The sequence below is a fragment of the Haliaeetus leucocephalus genome, unplaced genomic scaffold, assembly GCF_000737465.1.
Source record: "Haliaeetus leucocephalus isolate CR32 unplaced genomic scaffold, Haliaeetus_leucocephalus-4.0 Scaffold173, whole genome shotgun sequence".
Taxonomy (NCBI): Eukaryota; Metazoa; Chordata; class Aves; order Accipitriformes; family Accipitridae; genus Haliaeetus; species Haliaeetus leucocephalus.
The window spans coordinates 3,300,473-3,305,587 of NW_010972609.1; positions in this window are offsets into that span (position 1 = coordinate 3,300,473).

A 5,115-nucleotide genomic window follows, 5' to 3' on the forward strand; every position below is an offset into this window, starting at 1 on the left:
AACAGATGTTCCTGTAATATCTGGGAAGAAGATAAGCACCCCCATTTACTTTTAAAAGAACTGTATTTGATACTGTCAAAATTCTCCATAGATATACCAAAAAAAAGGAGATTTTTCATATGAATATCATTGCTTTTGTGATTTAAAAGGCGTTTGCCACTGGGTGGATTTTTATTAGTTTTTTTTTTTTAATCTCGTTGCTAATATTAAAAACAAACTAGATTTTAGACAGGAAAGGGAGGATGGAGGAACTAAATAAATCTTTATGTAATATATCAGGAAAATTTCCAGCCATGGAGTAGTCATATATGGTAACTGCAAATCACCCAGTGGGTTTTTCTTTCACAGTGAAATCCGCTGTACTAGTAGGACATCAAAATTGTCTGCACTTCTAGTGCCTTAATGGCTTTTACCACTAGAGGGCTGAAGCAACAGCTTCAACACAATAATGAACCTGCCCCTGCTACGCGAGCCAAACACACCTTGGATTATCTGAAAATTAGGCATTGCCATTAGGGTTAACACTATGAATTTATATGCTTAAAACCAAGATATTCCTTAATACAAAAAAGGGCAGCTTTCAGATACTTTTATGCCTTTTTTTTCTTTTTTTTAAATGACCCTTGTTACCTTCTCAGAAAGCAATAGCAACTTTCCAAATACTAGGGTTTGTAGCAAGTCGTTAGACTATTTCATCAGCTGTGTTAGTGCAGAGATTTCTGGGCAAATTGCCTCCAGTGTGGCTTAAAACTAGAAATCACCCTGAAAAATTAGTGTGCAACTTCTGTCCTCTATTTTGTATCATTTCTTGTGCTTATTAGGCTATTGGCAAAACAATGTAATAATGTTCTAGCAACAGAATGGAGGCATCTGAAAGAGAGTAGCCCAATTTACAAGCTGTCAGCTGTCATATATCACATTTAGCTGAAGTAGTGGAAAAGCTATACAAGTTTGCTTGACAAAATCCACACTCATAGTTTATTTTGCCTCTGCAGCCAGCTTCCTGCTAGATTTTTCTATTTGTCCTTGTGATCTTGGCCCAAAGTTCCAGATTTCTATTTCCAAGAAGCATGAGCTGGTTGAAAGTGACCTTCCTTGTGAATGTGTATGTTCTGCTGAGACACATGCGTTCTTTAGCATGTTTCAGCTCAAGCCTGTTCTCTTTGGGGCACAAAACGAGAAAGATGAACAGTCTTCATGCTGTTGCAGAGATACAGAGCCAAGATGTGATCCAACAGTTCAACTTCTGCCATGTTTGCTCTATAGCGTATAAATTACCAATGTGGCTCACAGTTCAAGAAACTAAAATATCATTCAAGATGTAAGCAACACAGATCAGGAGGAAACAGAAGGAAATTCTGTGAACTTCTAGCATTATGGCCCATTACAGCTACTCCTTCCAACACTGTTGTGTAATACACTTCTCAACAGGACATAATAACCACATTGTGCACACAGCCTAGGTCTGGAGTTATATGCACAAAAAAGAATAAGGCCGTTTCATAAAATATATGTTTCGCCACTGCTGAATATATCTCCAAAAAGCAAAATCATCTATAAAGTATTGTCAACCCAACTTCATGTAGTTTTAGCTGGGATTTGGGACTCTTTATAGGTTGGAGTGCAGGATTCACCCTAGACACATCTTTAATGTGTCAACACGTGGACACTACATCTAAATCCTCAAATTGCTCGATTGTGTGATTTTTTCAAGAGACTTGTCCAGTTGTTGCTGTGAACCATCATGACACTAGAGGATAAAACAAAAGCCCACCTAAGTTGTTCTAGGGAGTGACACTCACAATCTTTTAGGGAGAATGAGGAACATCCTGGTTTAATACAATCTCTTTGTCCCCCTTTTCTGCCTCTTCAGTCAAGGGCTTGGCACAAGATTTTATTTCAATAATTTTTTGAAATATTGAATATTTATTTTCAACAAATAGTTTACTGAAAAAGAGTTTACAAAGCTGTTGCTTCTTCCAGACAACCTTCTCCCTGGTGGCCTGACAAGCAAGATTGCTTTGGGATTTTGCAGTTCCATAGTTCCAAAGAAAGTAAAAAATTTCTTTGTTCCTAAGGTGACATCAAATTCCATTGGATTCAATGGACAGCTACCATAAATAACAGTGAGAATTGGATCATAATTTTTAAGGCATGTTTATGTATACTCAGTCCCAAATGACTCTGTATTACGGACATGCATTTGATGGCATAACAGATTTTAAGCACATAATTAATTTCTGAAGAGGATACTGTATCATTAAGAGCAGTATTTTGTCACCTTTGAGTAGATGCGGAAAACAAAATTTCTTGCATTTTATCTGTATGATCATAGGAATTTTAGTAACACATACATGATTATTTTTCAAAGTGGATCATAAAATACATATTCATTTATAAGTTCTGCATGCATGACACTTGGGAAAGAGCAAATCCGTATTGCAGTGTATCAGCAGCTAAAATAAGGTCAATATGGAATTTAAAAAATTTGTATTTTTAAATCATTGGTATGTATCACTGATGAAAATTTTAGCTTAGGGTGTAGTTCGCTTCAGCAAGACTAAAACTTAGAGAAGAGAAATGTATATTGCTGTGTTGATTTTGTAGTCCTCTAAAAGGATTACGCTATATTTAGACACTATTCTGAGGGTTATTGTAGCAAATGTTGAGATTAGATATATAGCAATAAGAAAAAATGAGCTAAGAACCACATCTGTAATTCTTCATCTCTTTCAATTAACTTGTTGAAAGAGCTCAATCTTGTAAACTTGTAAAAAGGAACTATTTATAGAAGCAAAAGGGCAGATAAAGACTCAATCCTTTAGCCTTCACACAAGGAAAAGAAAAAGAAAATCTTATCAGGCAAAGAAAATTGTATTTAATTACAAGATTTCAGGATTAAACAATAAGCTTTCTGCTCTATGTGAAAAACTGCAGGCATCTGCAGCATCCTGCATCATACCATGCCGTCCCACAGATATTCTTAGAGCTTTTTCAGAACTGCATTTTTTTACTGGGTGACTTCTGACTGAATCTCTTTCCTTCTGGTCAACACGTGAACATTTAGCAGTGATGTCTGGACTAGAATTTTCTGTGTAACATCCTATTTCACCTGCCACTGACACCAGTGGAAAGAACTCAGTGATCTCACTGGAGTTTGAATTAGGCCTTTTGTGAGGGGAATCTGTCTGTGAATAGACACAATTATTGATAACAATTTTGATAACTTATATAGTAATGCTATGTGTTGTTTCTTCTAGAAATGGCTTATTCTACCAAGGTTAAATAACTAACGTATAATGTTAAAAAAGCTGACAAGTCTGTACATATTTTATAACACTAATGACATTAGCTTCCTACTGCTCTTATCAGTGCCTCATGTGAAACCAAAACAGCTGAGCTTGATCAGGGTGTGACTCACTGATATCCAAATATAACATGTGATAGACATAAAATTTCTACTTCAGATGGCTACAGCAGCAGCCTAGTCACTATAGCATTTTACTATACCAGGGTTGTTTGCTATTTTGCATATTTATCCAATTAAGGACTAGCTAATTCTCCTCTAGTAAGTAGTCTACACCCAGGAATGTCTCATCTGGCCTTTAAATTCATTTTCATGGGATATGATAAATTATTTATCTTCTCCAAATCAGTCATCATTTACTTATTAAATGCTATTATTTCACTTTAGTAGCCATAGCATCAAAAACATGCCAGTGCTGAGCCTTCTAAAAAAAGGGCGAGAGCTCCTTGTACGTAGTGTGCAAATAAACAAAGCACCTTGGCCCTGCAGACTTTACAGCGTCAAATTCCAGCTTAGAAAAGTGCTCAGTACTTTTCTGAAAGGCTTGCATTACGGAATCCAATCCCATTTCATCCCTGCTAAACAATTTCCTGTTCTGCTGCCCCTCAGAAAAAAAAAAATCTATTAATACAGGTTTCCTTTGAGCATCTGCAATGGCACACTGGAGCCATGAAACACTGGGAAGACTTGCTTATATAACTGTGCAGCTTTGCATGTACTGGGAAAAATCCTTTCGGCAGCGTAATGGTAGTGAAGATGCTGTACTGAAACCTGTGCTGAAAACCACACTCGGTACCTACCATGATTTAGAAATCAGCCCTGTGTTATGATGCTAATTAGCGGCATTTCAATTACATATCGTTTTAATTTATTTTCGACTCTAGTACTTTGTAGTTCTTTTACAACTTTGAAAGGAGATACTGAAATTCGACACGGATTAGTCATTGTGGGAATTTCAAAATTAGAATAATTGGCCTTTCTTGTATAAACGTGCTTTGCCGCTGTAAAACTTCATTAACCCTCCACCAGAGGGCAACATCAGAAAAAAATATTTGTATAAATCCAAAGAGCAGTTGCTTTCAGGATATTGCAGCTACAACACATGTTTTCACCAGGGACTCTGACTTTTAAAATAGGCTGTTTACATTTTGTCACCAGCTAAGCAAGTGAAGGAGCTTAATAATTTTAGGCGGCTTTGTTTAGAGCACAAGTTCTATGTCATTTTTTTTTTTTAATTAACAAATCTACAGAAACTTTAGGATTAACACGAAGCCTGAGAGAAATATAACGGTTGTGACTTTTTGAAAGAAATGCTACGTTTTGCACCTTCAATCTGCTTCAAAGTGAATAAAGTTGGAAAATTACTACTAGATTCTGGAAAGAAAAATGATCCCGTTCAGAATGCGCCCACCTCATTCCAGGGCCGTGAATATCACAAACCAAGTCTAAACGTTACGCTGGCCTCCTCAGAGGCATGAAAGCAGAGGACGCAAAAGAGATGGAAAATATTAAAAGCTTAAGAGAAAGCAGCCACTAATGGCTGCCTAATATGCTGCAAAAAAAAAAGCCGTTTGGGTCAATACGGATGTAGAGATAAATATACCTTTAGAACAGATGTTATCTATTTACAGCCAGACCACCATTATTTGCAGTCAATGCCCTGCTTCCCCAGAAGTGCCACTGACTGCGCGAAGGCCGTGTCCCTTCTCCACCCGTGTCTCCGGCCGGCCCCGAAGCCGGGGGGGGGACACACACGACGCTGGGTCCGCGGGAGGCCCCGCGGTCGCGGGTGGGAGGCGGGGGCGCGG